Raw genomic sequence first — 16,983 nt, 5'->3', positions numbered from 1 at the left:
CAGAAGACCGACTCCCCGGCATCACTCAGGGGGCTCAAGTCCTTCTGATCGAGTCTCCCCACGCGGATGGTGTTAGGCCGATAGCGGCCTCTTGCACACCGGGATCAGGTCTTCTTGGAGTCAGGTTACTTGGGAATGCAGCCCAAAGCGTGTGGTAAACTCTGTCTAAGGCTAAATACATGCGCGAGACTGGTGACCAACAAGTACCATAAGGGAAAGTTGAAGAGAGTTCAAGAGGGTGTGAAACGGGTGAGCGGTAAACTGGTGGGGTCTGTGCAGTCCAGCCACAGGATTCAACACGGCAGGCAGGTTGGTCACCTGGAACGGTGGAGGCCCTTGCGGGTCTGCGGCCCGGGCACATCCAGCCCCAGCAGGGTGCATTTGGGAAGGCCCCCACGTTGGCTCTCTGCTCCAGCAGAGAGTGTTACAGCCCCTGACAGCAGTTTTGCTGTGTCCACGGGGCTGAGGGAGATAAACCACCACCGGGCCCTTATCCGGCAACTGTCCTGGCCCCTCTTGGGGGTTGCTAGAGTGGCCACGGGAGACGGGGCTCTCGATGTGACTGTGGTGGACTGCCCTCAATACACCCCAACCACGTCGTGCTGCCGGGCGGGGAGGCCCACAAAGGGCGCCAGGGGTCGGTTAACCACCCGACCTGTCTGGAAACACTGACTAAGAATATAATGCCTGCCCGAGTCAGAGGGATGAATGAAACCCTGTGATGTAATGATGTTGAGGGCCGGTGCCCGCCGATTGCAGTGGCATCCTGTCGCGGTGGGCTCTCCACTGACCCGTCTCCCCCGCTCTGTCAGAGATGATGCATGAGCATGTGTGATAGGACCCGAAAGATGGTGAACTCGGCCTGGTGGATGTCCGTAGCGGTCCTGATGTGTAAATCGGTCATCCGACCTGGGTATAGGGGCAAAAGACTAATCGAATGATATAGTAGCTGGTTCTCTCCGAAGTTTCACTCAAGATAGCTGGCGCACGGAAACCCCAGTTTTATCTAGCAGAGGTCTTGGGGCCAAAATTATCTCAACCTGCTCTCAAGCTTTAAATGGGTATGAAGCCCGGCTTGCTGGCGTGGAGCCGGGTATTGTATGAAAGTGCTCAGTGGGCAACTTTTGGTAAGCAGAACAGGCACTGCGGGATGAACCGCATCCGGGGTTAAGGCGCATGATGCAGATGCTCATTAGTCCCAAGAAACGGTGTTGGTTGATATAGACAGCAGGGTGGTGGCCATGGTAGTCGGAATCCGCTAAGGAGTGTGTAACAACTCACCTGTCGAATCAACTAGCCCTGAAAATGGATGGCCCTGGAGCATCAGGCCCATACTAAGCCGGCGTTGAGAGCCGCGGGGGCTAAGTCAGGCGAGTAGGAGGGCTGCTGCAGTACGCACATAAGCCCGGGGCGAGGGCCTGAGTGGAGCCGCCGCAGGTGCAGATCTTGGTTGTAGTAGCAAATATTAAAATGAGAACTTTGAAGTATAAAGTGGAGAAGGGTTCCATGTGAACAGAAGTTGAACATGGGTCAGTCAGTCCTAAGGGATGGGCGAGCGCCGTTCGGAAGGGATGGGCTATGGCCTCCATTGCCCTCAGCCGATCGACAGGAAGTCGGGTTCAGATCCCCAAATCCAGAGTGGCAGGGACGGGCGCCCTTGCGGCGTCCAGTGCTGCAATGCAAATGATCCCAGAGAAGCGGGCGGGAGCAGCACAGAGTTTTTTTTTTTTTTGGAAAAAACAATTTTTATTTTATATAACACACAATTCTTGGGACTTCCATCATCAGATTCAGCCTCAGAGTGTTACAATCAGCATTGCCCAGTCCCATGAAACTCCCTCCCCCCTAACTTGAGCCAATATGTCCATGTCATCATCCTGTGATTTTTCAGACGGGTTTATCATCGTCTCTTTATCCGTTTTATCATCGCTCTGATCAGACTGGGGGGGCCACTCATGGTAGCCACCAGCTGCCTCCATTCAATTAGGGGTCCTACCTCCTCCTCCCCTCCCCTACAAACCGTGTCCCACCAAACAGCCGTTTCTGCCTCTGCCCATTTTAAGAGGTCAGCCCACCACAACTCTGTCCTCGGCCTCTGGGCTGCCTTCCAGCACATTGCTATCCTTTGTTTGGCCAGGACATATGCTAGATCTTTCATTTTGCTTATGTGCTTTAAGTTACGTGGCCTAGGGAATCCCCCCAGCATGCATGCCCAGGCCGACTCCACCTCCAGTGTAATACCGGTTCCTGCTAAGCGTGCCTTCACTTCTTGCCAAAACCGCCCCACCTCAGGGCAGGCCCAAAACATGTGGAGTAGCCCAGCCTCCTCCACCCCACACCTAGGGCATTTCTGAGTCGTATGGCCACCAAACCTAGCGATCTTACTGGGGGTGAGCTATGCTCTATGTGTGACATATAGATTGATCTGCTGGAGCCTTGCATTCCGGGACACTTCTTTATGATATCTTTGGGCTCTTTTCCAGAGCCCATCCGACATGGGCTCTCCCACCTCATCCTCCCAAAGTTGTCTGTTGGGTCAAGTCCTTCCCCACCTTGGACCCCAACAGCTCGTATATGCGGGAAATCTCATGCCCACCCTCTGAAATATCATATATAGCCTCCATGGTGGCATCCGGTTGTCCGGTGAGCACCTCTGTTGGCCACTTCACTCGTACTCTCTTGACAATTCTGGTGTAAGTTATGTACTGCCCTTTATGCACCCCAGTATCTTCGATCAGGTTCGGGAACTCTAATGCCTCCCCTTCCAGCCATATGTCTCCCAGGGTGGCCAGGCCCACTGGTTCCCAGTACTTGCGGACCCCTTGTATCAGCTGGGGATCCTCTCCACATAGTGCTGCAAGCGGCACCTGCATAAAGTACGGAACCAGGTGTCCCGCAATCTGCCACGTTCTGTGCCATATCTCCCATCCCAGTACCAGCAGCCCCGCCATCCCCCGGACCATCGACTTGGACAGCCACACCACTTCTTTGTGAAAGAAGGGGAGCAGTTCCCTGCACAGCAGCCTGGTTTCTGCCGTCTCCTCGCCAGACAGCCATCTTGCTACATACTGCAGCTGCCCTGCCAGATAGTATAGCTCAAAATTTGGCAGGTTGATCCCTCCCCTATCACACGAGTTCTGTAGTTTCCAGAGGGCCACCCTGTTCTTGGAGTTGCCCCAGATGAAGCTCCTACACAGGCTATGGAGGGTAGCGAGAAAGCACCTCGGGATCCCATGCGGGATGTTAACAAAGAAATGCAACAGTCTGGGCAAAACTACCATTTTTAGCAGAGCAGCCCTCCCCACCATAGCCAGGGGTAACCTGGACCAGAATCCCATGCTGTTCTTAATTCCTTCTACTGCTTTAACAGTGTTGCGTGCATGTTCTTCTGCCATATGGTATATGTCAATTCCGAGATATCGGAACGACTTTGTGTGCCAGGGTAATCGGCAACACTGGCAGACTCCTGGGCAAGACAAGCTTGTATCTCCCCAGAGGGAACACGCTAGACTTTTTGGGGTTAACCGCTATGCCAGAGAGAACGGCAAATTGCTCCATCATGTCTAGAATATATTGCATGTTCTCTTCTGGGTAGCGTAAATATAACAGTATGTCGTCCGCATATAAAGAAACAAGGTGCATGCCATCCGCAGTGCGAATACCTATCTCCTCGTATTGCTGTCTCAGGCAGGTGGCCAATGGCTCCAGTGCCCATATGTATAACATGGGTGACCACGGGCAGCCCTGTCTAGTGCCTCTGCTTAGTTACCATTTGTCCGAAATGATAGCACCCGTTTTGACCCTGGCGATCGGGGAGCTGTATAACATTGTCACCCACCTGAGGTACCCCGGTCCCATTCCATGGCCCTTAAAGGTCGCGATCAACTAGGGCCTTTTCACTGGCTCGAAGGCCTTGACCGCGTCTAGTGAAACTATTGCCAGTTCACCTGGGTCATTTTTTGTCTGGTCAAGGATGTGATGCAGTCTTCTGAGATTATCAGTTATGTTCCTGACATAGCCCGTTTGGTCGGCGTGTATCAGTTTACCAATGACAGCCTTAAGCCTATTTGCCAGTACAGCAGTGAGGATTTTACTAACCTGATTGAGCATCGATAAGGGCCTGTACGACCCACAATCAGTGATAGGCTTGCCCGGCTTCAGAAGCGGGATAATCACCGCCTCTCGCAGGGTCTCTGGTAGCCTGCCTTGCTCATACGACTGGTTAAGCATTGCCAGCAGCGAGGGAAGCAACTCTTGTTCATAGGTTTTATAAAATTCACTTGGAAGCCCATCGGACCCGGGGGCCTTACAGGTGGGTAAGTAGCGAACCACTAGTTCGAGTTCTTCCATCGTAATAGGGGCATCTACGTCTGCGCGTTCTGCCTCATCTAAGGTGGGTAGGCCCATGTCCTCCAATCTTACCCGAATTTCGTGGTCTCTAGGGCCACCTGGGTCCTCATAAAGATGTTTATAGAATCTCAGGAACTCCTCATTCACCCCCTCCTGGGTATTCTGAGTCCACCCTCCCTTGCCTTTAATTTCCCTGATCACCGTTCGCGGCGTCTCACTCTTGTATAGCCAGGCCAGCAACCTGCCCGGCTTATCTCCCCACTGCGTGCTGTCTCTCCACGTATTTCTTATAGCTTAGTTTACATAACCTGTCCCAGCAGTCCCCACTGGCCTGTTGTAATTGCCTTATCCTGTCTCTGTCCTCATCAGCGGTGCCTTCCGTACGCATCCTGCCCTCCAACTCCTCCTCAATTCCCTTCCACTCTGCTCTATGCCCCCTTGGAGCCCCCTAGACTTCGAAATGGCACCACCTTAAACACCTCCCAAACAGTTCCCATAGAGCTTACACTACCAGTTTTTATCTCGAAGTACTCAGTGATCGCATCTCTTAAATCCTCCCTGCATCCCGGGTCCTGCAGAGCCTCGGCTCTGAGTTTCCAAGTGGGAATCCGTGCCCTGGGAGGTTGATGCCGCCACTCCAGGACCAGGGGGGAGTGGTCCAAAAGCACCCTAGCTTTGTATTCCGCACCTTCCATCTCTCCTGCCAACTCTGTGGAGGCGAACACATAGTCTAATCTTGTGTGAAGGGCGTGTGGTGCCGTATAGTGCGAGTATTTTCTATCCACTGGATGCAACTGCCTCCAGACATCCACTTGGTCCCTCGGGAGGGCCTGCAGCACCTTTGCTGCTGAGGTTGGTTTGTCTATCTTACTATCCGATCTGTCCACATTAGGGTTAAGTACACAGTTAAAATCACCTCCCCAAATAATCCCACCACCCAGCAGAGGGCCGACTCTACCGTACAGGGTCCTAAAGTAAGCCGCTGTGTCCTGGTTAGGGGCATATAAATTTACAATACACACTTCTCGGTTTTCCAATATACCCTTCACAACAGTCAATCTGCCATCTGGGTCACCCGTGACCTGAAGCAGCTGAAATGGCACCTGCGGCGCCACCCAGATGATAACTCCTCTAGCGTAGGGCGAGTATGTGGATCCCACCAGGCACCCCCTCCACTTCTTCTTAACCACCTCCAATTTCTCCCTAGTGAGGTGGGTCTCTTGCAATAATGCTATGTCGGTCCTCATCCTTTTCAGATGCATCATCACCTTGTTACGTTTCAGATAGCTGTTGAGGCCCCTGACATTCCAGGTAACCACTGTAAGGCACCCTGGTGCCATCACCATGATATCCTGCCTCTTAAGGGTCACATTTTGGCTCAATACCCTTTCCCTCCCATCAAACTTCCCTCCAACCCCCTTCCCAACTCCCCATCCCAACTCCCCATCCCCACAACTTCAAACCACTGAACACCCCTCTCACCCTCCCACCCCCCCCCCCCTTCGTCTACCCCAACCCCAACAAGTGCCCAGCTCCATCACTGGATCTCGGGCCCCCCTGCGTTTGGTTCTGCCCTAAAAGGCCCCAGCCCAGAACCCAGCAGGGTGTCACCGAACTACCAGTGACCTAACTAAACTATTCGTTATGGGGGTGTGAGGTCATGCTCCGTATAGCTCCTATATCTATATCAAGGTTTCCAGTGCCACTGTCTCATATTTATAATTGTAGCTCTGAACACACTCCTCTGCCGGTATATGCAATGCTATATTCAAGTCCCATTGTCATGAGCTGCAGCACCTAGGGCGCTTTTCCGACGCATGTTACTTATCTCCACCTTCTGCTCCCTGGATGTCCGGTTCCTGGGGACAGCTCTGCGCATCTAACCATCCCATGGCGTCCTCTGGGGTGTCAAAAAACAAGGTTCTGCTCTTGTAGAAAACCTTCAGTTTAGGTGGAAAAAGCAGCATGTACCTATGGCCTGCATCCCGCAATCTTCTTTTCACGGACCCAAAGTTCATGCGGCTGCGCTGTACTTGCAAGGTATAATCCGGGTATGCTGTTATGTTCGCAGCACCTCTTTGTATCGTGCCGCCCTTCCGAAAGTGTTCAAGGATTATTTTCGCGGTCCCGGTAGTTTAGGATCTTCGCTATCACCGGCCTGGGGGGGGGGTTGGGTTCCCCGGCGGTGGCTTCCTCATCAGGGCCCTGTGTGCCCTCTCTACAGCGAACCCCTAGGACAGAGCTCCCCCGGTTATCTCCTGTAATAGCATAGACTCGATGTATTCGTAGGGTTAGTTCCCTCAGCTCCTTCCGACAATGGGAATATTGTTCCTTCGGACGCGTCCCTCCGCCTCTTCCGACCTGCTCTCCAGATTGCCCACACGTTGTACCAAGGCGTGAAGTTCAGATTTATGGGCAGCACAGGCTGCTGTGTTCGGGGCCACCACTTTTTCCAGGTCCTCCGTGCGCTCAGCCAACAATCGTACGTCTTGCCGGAGAAGATTTACGTCCTCTTGCACCGCTCCAACTTTGAGCTCAAGTACAGCTTTCAATTCACTGATTGCCAGGCCCAGTTTGGTCTCCAAGGCCACTTTCAGGTCCGCAATCGCCGCAAGTACCTCCTGGTTGCCCATAATGTCTGGGCCCCCAGCGGGGGTCCTGTCTTTCTTCCTGGCCCCTTCTGCACCTGGTGGTGTTTTGGCAAAATCGTCCAGTGTGGGCTGCTTGCCTTTCTGTCTGATGGGTTTGTTGGACATCTTGTTGCGTCAGGGTAAAGTGAGTGGGCCCCAAAACGTGCTGTCCTCTTTTAGAACGTGCTAAGTTGCCCAAAATGTCTAGGCCCGGCCTGATCGTTTCAGGGGTGTCCTCCAGCGACCTCCCCTATTTCTAGAATGGACTGTGTCCTCCCACGTACCCATGTGGGTTCATTCAGCCTTCACAGGAACTAAGGACCCTGCCCCAGTCGATCTAGCACCCCGGGCTGTCTGCCTGGCGCTGGTGTGGCTCTGCGGGCTCCGGTGGCCACTCTTGCTGGTCCCCACTTTCATGGGGCAACCCCGTACACCTTCATCTGCAGTTACCTCTTGCGGCCACCTCGGGCACGTTGTTTGCATCTCTTTGTTCCCACTTCAGGCGGCTGCAAGTCTCTGTGTTTCTGTCTAAGCCTATCTGTGCCGCTCGGGTGGCTGGATCAGCATTCGTAAATCAATCATAAGCATGTCTTGTTCTTCGTTGTGCTATTGTGTTTAATAGCCTCCACAGGATGGTTTAGTGGAGTTTGTTGCAGGTTGGGTTGCCGATGTGTGCCTGCGCCTCTTCGTCTCACGGTGCGGCGCTGGGTTTATTGTGTCATGGGCATTTCAGCTTATCAGCTGTCTGTGAGCAGCAACGGTGCTCTTTTCTCTCCTCCCATCACCTCGTTAAAGGAGACGGATGCTCCCAGCGTCGCCTCCCTCTGATCGATCCGCTTGGTGCACAGCGTACCGGGCAGCTCCCTGCGTCTATATACACACGCGCATTGGCGCCATTTTGAATGCGCTATCCAAGCTCCGCATCGCAGCCCATTCAAAGAATTGCTTGGCAACGTGATAGTTAGTTCAATATAAGTCAGTAGTGCTCTGGTCGCCACCGGTTCATTCGAGTTACTGGTTCCACATTCCACCATGCAATAGTTCCATGTTTGCAGGGTCAGCGCTCTGCATGACCCTGCCCTGTGCTGCAATTGCAAGATCAACTCCCTTGTCCCCGGTGGATGCGTGAACGTATACACGTTGCAAAGGGTAATATGATTAAGCTGGCATCTGTTTTGCTAGGAGCTGCTATCACATCTAATCAGGGTCCCCCTGTGTGCCTCCGTCAGGTCTCAGGCAACCCTTAGGCTGTGCTCGGCTTTATTATCAGTGAAACTTGATTGCATCCATTTCAGGGTCTTCCTGTGTGGCACTCCGTATACTAAGCTGGCCCTGTACATCCGTGTTATTGCGTTACCTTCGGTCCGGATGGCCGCAACACGGAGCCTGCAGCCGTGGACACCATGCGCGACCCGAAAAGCTGCCCTGTCATAGGCCTGTCTAATGACCAAGTCTCCACTGCGGCTGCAAGCGAAACCGCCCATAATGCTTGGACGGCTCACACGCCGTCACTTCGCTACAGCTGCTTGTGGGCACGCCGGTGCCTCGTATGTGTTGCACATACACTGCCGAGTATTGCAGTGTATATTGTACTGTCACTTATTCATGGGTGAGCAGCCTTGTAGTCTATCGCGCATACACGCGGACTGCTTGGGGTTCCAGCCCCGTTTCGTCGCGCACCGGGCATGCGCTTTTCAATCACGGCACTGTTCGTTTGCCGTTTTACTCCGACGTCGGGCTTCTCCCCCGGGTCCCGCGCTGTGGCCACAGGGGGTCTTCACAGCTCCGCTCTACTCATGGCCCCTTCTGGCAGACCCGATCTGAGCGCAGCTCTCTCTCCTACAACGGGCTGCTCGCGAGTCAGCTGTCCTCCACATCTCTTTGTTGTTGGCGGATCGCCATTTTAGATTCCTCACAAGCGCACCGCCACAAAATTCTTCCGGCTGATTTCGCTCGCATCACAGCGATGATCCTCACCACCCAGCTCCAGTTGGGCAGTGTTAGTTCATGAACTCGGGCAAACGATGTATTCAGACCAGGATGGTTTCAATGTGTCACATTTTCTCGGATCATTTCAGGATCATCAGGAGCCTCCTTGGAAACACGTCCTCCTACATGGCTCTGTAGCCACGCCCCCAGCCACACAGAGAGTTCTTTTCTTTTCTTTGTGAGGGGCAGGGCACCCTGGAATGGGTTTGCCCCGAGAAAAGGGCCCGAGCTTTGCAAAGCGTCGCTGTTCCGGCGGCGTCCGGTGAGCTCCCGCTGGTCCTTAAAAATCTGGGTGAGATTTTGTAAATCTCGCGCCAGGCCGTACCCATATCCGGAGCATGTCTCCAAGGCGGACAACCTCTGCCATTTCAGAACAATGTAGGTACAGGAAGTCAGCCTCTGGATGTGAGCCGGTCCCTTCCTGGGGATCACCCCAGCTGCAGTGTTGGCCAATCTTGTTCTTCCTTTGGGGGTTCAGGGCCGGCATTCTGCCTCGGCCGACATCTAGCAGCTGACTTGGAACTGGTGTGGACCAGGGGAATCTGACTGTTTAATTAAAACAAAGCATTGCGAAGGCCTGTGGAGGGTGTTGACGCAATGGGATTTTTGCTAAGTGCTCCTAATGTCAAAGTGAAGAAATTCAATGAAGCGTGGGTAAACGGATGGGTTAACTATGACCTTTAAGGTAGCCACATGCCTCGTCATCTAATTAGTGATGTGCATGAATGGATGAATGAGATTCCCACTGTCCCTATCTACTATCTAGCGAAACCACAGCCAAGGGAACAAGCTTGGCAGAATCGTCGGGGAAAGAAGACCCGGTTGAGTTTGACTCTAGTCTGGCACTGTGAAGAGACATGAGGTAGGATAAGTGGGAGGCCCTCGGGCCGCTGGTGAAATACCACTACTCTTGTTTTTCCACTTACCCGGTGAGGCGGGGGGCGAGCCCCAGGGGGCTCTCGCTTCTGACTCCAAGCACCCGGCACCTGCCGGGCACGACCCGCTCCGGGGACAGTGGCAGGTGGGGAGTTTGACTGGGGTGGTACACCCTGTCAAAGGATAACGCAGGTGTCCTAAGGCGAACTCAAGGAGGACAGAAACCTCCCGCGGAGCAGACGGGCAAAAGCTAGCTTGATCTCGATTTTTCAGTATGACTATAGACCGTGAAAGCAGGGCTTCACGATCCTGCTGACTTTTTGGGTTTCAAGCAGGAGGTATCAGAAAAGTTACCACAGGGATAACTGGCTTGTGGCGGCCAAGCCTTCATAGCGACGTCGCTTTTTGATCCTTCGATGTCGACTCTTCCTATCATTGTGAAACAGATTTCACCAAGCATCGGATTGTTTACCCACTAATAGGGAACGTGAGGTGGATTTAGACCGTTGTGAGACAGGTTAGTTTTACCCTACTGATGATGTGTTGTTGCAATAGTAATCCTGTTCAGTACGAGAGGAACCGCAGGTTCAGACATTTGGTGTGCATGCTTGGCTGAGGAGCCAATGGGGTGAAGCTACCATCTGTGGGATTATGACTGAACGCCTCTACGTCCAAAATCCCCCCTCCACCCAAGACCGTGATACTGCAGCGCTGTCGAGCATCAGTTAGCTTAGGACAGCCGGCCTTGGGGCCGGTGTGTAGAGCCGCTTACCTCAGGACTTGAGTGTGGACAGAATGGGGGCCACCTCTCTCACCCATAGTGTACCGCATGTTTGTGGGAATCTGGTGCTAAATCATTCATCGACAACCTGATTCTGGTCCAGGGTTTCGTAAGTAGCAGAGCAGCTACGTCGCTGCGATCTATTGGAAGTCATCTTCTGAGCAAAGCTTTTGTTGCAAGGCGGCAGCACCGCCAAGGTTCTCCATCCTTCCTCCTGGGGCATGCGGGATGCACAGGAAAATACCACGCACCATAGGGGCGCACCTGCGGGGGTGTGCGGGCTGGGCGGGGAGCACTCTTCTCACCTTTCCTGGTCAGCCTGGCAGACCAGATGGCCTTGGGCCCGGGCCTTCGAGGTGGTGCCTTAAGCCCCCGAACAGGGCAGGGGAAGAGTGGGTGCAGCCACCCCAGGGCACAGGGTTGTAGCTAAAGCCTGTGCCCCTGGAAAGTGGGGTTGGGGCAGGCCCGGCTGGCCACTGGACCACCTGGCCTGGTAGTAGGCCCAGATGGCCCAAGTTGTGGCTGGTGGACCAGATGCCCGAGTTGCGGCTGACTCCTGCATTTGTCTCCGGTCGGGTTCCGTAAGCTTAATAGTCGGCGTGGAAGTGTCTCCCCGGCCCGAGAGCGCTGAGTTGGTGCCTTAAACCCAGGGTGGGGAAGAGAGGCAGCAGCTTAAGCACCCACCCCAGAGCACGCGGGGTGGTACCTTAAGCCTGTGCCCCTGGGCGGTGGGGGCAGGTACGGCCGCTGGGCCATCTGGCCGCGGAGTAGGCCCAGATGGCCCGAGTTGTGGTTGCAACGGCTGACTCCTGCATTTGTCTAGGGTTGGCATGGAAGTGGCACCTTGCGGCCTTCAGGGCGGCCGTGGCGCAATTACCGGCTTTAGTTCAATGGCGTTCGTGGGTTGCTCCCGGTCCTCTGGCAAGTATCAACCAGTTGTGGTCAGGTCCAAGACGAGGTGCGTGTGTCAAGGGGCGCCCTGAGCGGGTCCCTTTCCTCCGCGTGCGGGTAAATGCTCTCGCAGTGGCCGGCCCTGAGTTCCACAGTGTTTGTGGATTAGTCCTGGAGGGAAAGGCTCTAATGTTGTGGGAGCAGCTCAGGCCAGAGCTCCAGGGTGAAAGCCCCCGGACCCAGTGGTAGTCACATCGCTCCCCACAGGGAAAAGCTCTAAAGGGGCCCTGCTAAGGGTGGCTGGCGGCGGGGGTGTCCTGGCCTTGGGTGCCTATCTCATGTCTGGGTTGACTGTCCCCAAGCCTGGTGGGGATCGTGGGGAGCCCTGTCCCTCTCTGGAGGGTAAAGCTCTAATGTGGCGGGCGAAAGCTCTAAGGCGGCCCGGGCCGGAGCTCCACGGTGGCTGGGGCTGCTGCCCCCACTGGCCTTGGGTGCCAGCCTTGTGCGTGTGGGTGGAGTCCCCAAGCCTTGCGGTAGTTGCGGGGAGCCCTGGAAGGGGAAGCTCTAAATGGGCCCTGCTAAAGCTCCAGGATGGCTGGGGGGGTGCTGGTCCCCCCAAGCACCGAGCCTTGGGTACCTGTCTCACATGTGGGGCGACTGTCCCTCCCCAGAGGGATAAGCTCTAGGGTGGATCAAAAACCTCTTATGTGGGGGGGGGGGAGGGAGAAAAACTCTAAGGTGGCCTTGCCAGAGCTCGAGGATGACGAATGGTGCTGGCCCATGCCTTTGGGCACCTGCCGGTGCCCTGTCCTTTGTCAGGTGGTGGGGCCAAAGGCCCTTCCCATCCAGGCCCATTGGAATGCTTTGACCTACCAGATGGCCGCTCTCCGAGCCCGGCCATCTAGTTATTGGCCAGAGGAATGTCTGCAAGGACCAGGCGGCTTGGCTGCTCTGGAAGTTCTGATGGGCGTCAGTTTAAAATGTTTCTCCAGTTGGGTCTCTAAGGAGCCCGAGGCTTTTGCCGAGAGGGCCCGCTCTGTCACTCTGGGTACACAGATGACGAAACTTAGTCTCCTTCGTCCGGATTACTATAGACTGGGTGAGAGGGACCTGTCTGCGCTCCTCTTGGTTCTCGTTGCCCAACCCGGGCTCTATGGTGAAAACCCGGGCCAGCCGGGGGGCGTGCCCCACGCAATGCCCCAGCAGAGACTGGCCTGCTGGGGGTGCTCTTCCGAGCACTCCATGGGATCGATTTGGTGCACTTGGTCTGTCTAGGGTTGGACTGCTTGGCCATCCTCGGCTGTTTCAAGCAATTTGCTTCCACCCACCTTGGGACCATGTCAAGGGTTTGCTTCCCTCGGGGAGGGCCCCATCGTTTGGGCAGCTCTAGAGCGAAGGCTAAGCAGCCCGGCAGCTCCCCAGTGGTCAGATCAGACGGGTTCCCCTCGCAAGCCACGACGCCGCCCCTCCTCCACCAAGCACGTTTCTCCAGCAGTTCGGAAACACACGTTGGCTGCTGACCCCCTCTGTCGCCATACCAGTGGCAGCGTGCTGGCAAACCCCACTACCGGTTCAAGTTGTGCCTGGCCTCTCCCTCCCACCCACCCTGTGGCATGGCTGAGCAGGCCCGGCCGCCGGCACCTGGGTGACCAACCTGTCCACCCGACACGCACACGTCTAGGGATGCTCTTTGGCGCTCGGGTCCTGCAGACAGCCCAAGAGGGTACGCAGGTTGGCTCTAAGGCAGTCGCGCGGCTCCCCCCGTTGCCACCCGCCATCAGGTGCGACTACCTCATTGATCCTGCCAGTAGCATATGCGTGTCTGAAAAATTAAGCTATGCACGTGTAAGTACAAACGACTGGTACAGTGAAACTGCAAATGGCTCATTAAATCAGTTATGGTTCCATTGATCGTGTCATCTGTTACTTGGATAACTGGTAATTCTAGAGCTAATACATGCCGACGAGCGCGGGCCTCCCGGGATGCATGCATTTATCAGACCAAGACCAATCCGGGCTCGCCCGGCCGCTTTGGTGACTCTAAATAACCTCAGGCCGATCGCACATCCATGTGACCGTGACGATGCATTCAGATCAACTTTCGATGGTACTTTGGTGACCAGGGGCAATGGGGAATCGGGGTTTGATTCTGGAGAGTGAGCCTGAGAAACGGCTACCACATCAAGGAATGCAGCAGGCGCTGAAATTACCCAATCCCGACTCCGGGAGTTAGTGACGAAAAATAACAGTACAGGACTCTTTCGAGGCACTGTAATTGGAATGAGTACAATGTTTAAATCCTTTAACGAGTACCCATTGGAGGGCAAGTCTGGTGCCAGCAGCCACGGTAACTCCAGCTCCAATAGCATATATTAAAGTTGCTGCAGTTAAAAAGCTTGTAGTTGGATTTTGGGATTGAGCTGGCGGTCCGCCGTGAGGCGAGCTACCACTGCCTGTCCCAGCCCCTGCCTGAGCGTTCTGGGGGTCTGAAGCGTTTACTTTGAAAAAAGTACAGTGTTCAAAGCAGGCTGGTCACCTGAATACTTAAGCTAGGAATAATGTAATAGGACACTGGTTCTATTTTGTTGTTTTTCGGAACTGGGGCCGTGATTAAGAGGGACGGCCGGGGGCATTCGTATTGTGCCGCTAGAGGTAACATTCTTGGACCAGCGCAAGACAAACCAAAGTGAAAGCATTAGCCAATAATGTTTTCATTAATCTACTGTTGTTTTTGGTTGTTGGTCTTCAGGTCTGCCAAATTCCCCTAAGAGTGCTGTTAACTTCCCGAGGGAAGTGTCCATGTCTGTTAGCACGACTAGGAGGTCGCCGGCAAAGGCCATTGCCTTATGGTCTTCCCCACCGAATGTAATCTCTTTTATTCCCCTCTCCTGTCTAATTCTAGCTAGGAAGGGTTCGAGAAAGTTTGCGTACAGGAATGGTGACATGGGCAGCCCTGCTTAGTACCCCTAGTGATCCTTATCGCCTGGGAGACATGCCTATTGATAGCCAGCCTGATAAGTGGTGCTCCATAGTTGACTTTGACCAGGTGGACAAGTCCCGGGCCAAACCCCATAACCATCATGGTAGCAAACAAGAATGACCATTTGACTCGGCCAAATGCCTTCTCTGCATCTAGTGCTAACACTCCCTGCCCTCAGGACTGCCCTGTTTGACTTCTCTATCAGGTGGGATATTCGCCTAATGTTGACAAATGTTTGTCGCCCCTTGACAAAGCCTGCTTGATCCGGGTGGATCAGGTCAGTGATTACTTTATCCATTCTAGATGTTAGAATTTTTTGTAAAGATTTTGGCATCAAGGTTTATTAGGGCAGTAGGGCGGTAGGCTACAGAGGGTTTGCTTCTTGTTTGGCTTAGGGAAGAGGATTACCTTGGCCTCCTCCATGGACTGGGAGATGCGGCCCGTATCGGAGAAGGAGTTGAACAGGGATGCCATTAACGGGACTAATGTGGTATGGAATGCTTTATAGAATGTGGCGGGATACCCGTCCGGGCCTAGGGCTTTATTTGGTTGTAGCGATTGGATCGCTGCACGCACCTCGTCTTAGGTAATTGTCCATTCTAAAGCGTCACGCTGGCTCTGTTCTAATCTTTTTAGCCAGCAAGATTTTAAGAAGGCCTTTTGGAGGTCACTCTCCGGTGCCTCCGCAGAGTAGAGGCTTGTTTAGAACTCTGTGAACGCCTTAAGGATCTCTTCTGTACGTGTGGTTTCCTGTCCCTCCACCATCTGAATGTGGCGTATTGTACCTGCCGCCTCCTTCTGCTTAACCTACCTGGCTAAGAGCCGGCCTGTCTTGTTTGCTGGAGGTAATACTTCTGCCTCAGGAATCGGAGTGATTTTACTGCTTGTTTAGCTAGAAGGATATTGATTTGCCCTTTGCTATGCCTATACTCCCTTCTGATCACTACCCCCCTATCTGTCTCCGTTAACCCCTGTTCTAGGTCCACCTGGAGGGCCTTCTCCTGTTTGGCTCGAGATGCCTGCTTTGCTATGAGCACCCCCCGCATGGTTGCCTTAAAGGCGTCCCATACTACATGTTCCTGCACCTCCCGGGTCTTATTTTCCCCAAAGAAGTTGCGGATGGACTTGTGTATCTCGTCGCAAATTACTGCATCAGCAGATGTCAGGGGAACCGCCACTTCCAGAGGCCCCCCCTCCCCTCCCATTGGATTTCTAGCTGCAGGGGAGTGTGGTCGGGCAGGGCTATGGTTTCCCTTTCTATGATCCGTACTTGGCAGAGCAGTGTCTCCGAAATCAATATGTAATCAATTCTTGAGAATGTTCGGTGCACATGTGAGTAGTATACCCCTTGGAGTCCCCTTTTAGTTCATGCCATGTATCTGCTAATGCTATTCTGTTATGCTAGCCTGTAGTTTACTAGATGGGCCTTCAGATGTGGGTATCCTGTCTGCGCTTCTGTCCGTGGATAGGCGCCACGCCAAGTTAAAATCCCGTCAGTATTAGCTGGCTCGTTGTTAACTGGTTTAGCTTCTCCAAAACCCCCTGCAAGTATTCTTCCTGCCCTGAGTTGGGGGCGTACACTGTGGCGATTGTGAGAGGCCACCCCCCATTGTAGCTGGACGAAGAGGAATCTACCTTCCTTGTCGACTTTTGTGCCTATTATTTCGATGTCAGGTAGGTGTCTAAATGCTATGAGGACCCCTCAAGCTTTGCTCTTGTCGTTGGCCTGCAGAACCTGGGGTTATCCTCAACTTCATTCTGTATCTGTCTTGCTTACGGATATCGGTCCCCTGGAGCGTCACAATGTCGGGCTTGGGATCCTGGAGGAGGTTCTCCAGTTTCTGTCTCTTTAGTCAGTGTGTTTAGTCCTCTAACATTGAGTTTTAGTATTTGGATCCCTACCCATACCCCGTTACATTCTGAGAGTAACCATGTCGAAACGATCCCCCTCCGGCTGGACTCGGCTCAACTTCCCCAAGCCGTAACGTCGTCCTAGGTTGCTTGATCTCGTTCCCATCCCAGAGAATAACTGAGCGGGGAGAGCCATTCATCTGCTCTCCCCTGTTTCCAAGATCCGTCACCCCCTACCCCCCCGTCTCCCGGAGCCGACCCTATTCAGCCTGGGGCTTCGGTTGCTATCCCCCCCCCGGATCCTGCAATTGTTTGTGTCTCAGCTCTGACCTCTCTTCTCCACTCCCATGGCTTCTCTTGGTGGCTTTCATGTTCTGGCCTCCTATTAGGTCCTCCCCCTGCATCCCCTTCTTCTTCAATATTCAGGATCTTGGGTCCCTCATCCAACGTAGTGATGTGGTGTTGGCACCCTTCCCACTTGAAGACCATTCCAAAGGGGAATGTCCACCTGGATCTTATCTGGGCTTTGGTAAGGGCTTTGGTCACCGGGCCCATTTGCCTCCTCATTGATAGTATGGATTTGGCCAGGTCCTGGAAAAGTTCTGACGGCGCTGTTCACTTTTATCAGGGTTGCT

General features: G+C 53.9%; 1 protein-coding gene across 2 annotated transcripts in view; it reads right to left on the bottom strand.

Moving 5' to 3' along the window:
• Nucleotides 1-16,983, bottom strand: part of APOH (apolipoprotein H) — a 323,894-nt gene that overhangs the window by 143,786 nt on the left and 163,125 nt on the right. The gene's annotated exons all lie outside the window — the stretch shown is intronic.

The sequence above is a fragment of the Ambystoma mexicanum genome, chromosome 3q, assembly GCF_040938575.1.
Source record: "Ambystoma mexicanum isolate Mex_15411 chromosome 3q, UKY_AmexF1_1, whole genome shotgun sequence".
Taxonomy (NCBI): Eukaryota; Metazoa; Chordata; class Amphibia; order Caudata; family Ambystomatidae; genus Ambystoma; species Ambystoma mexicanum.
Note: the sequence above shows the minus strand (reverse complement) of the source record. Positions and strands in the feature narration are given on the sequence as shown.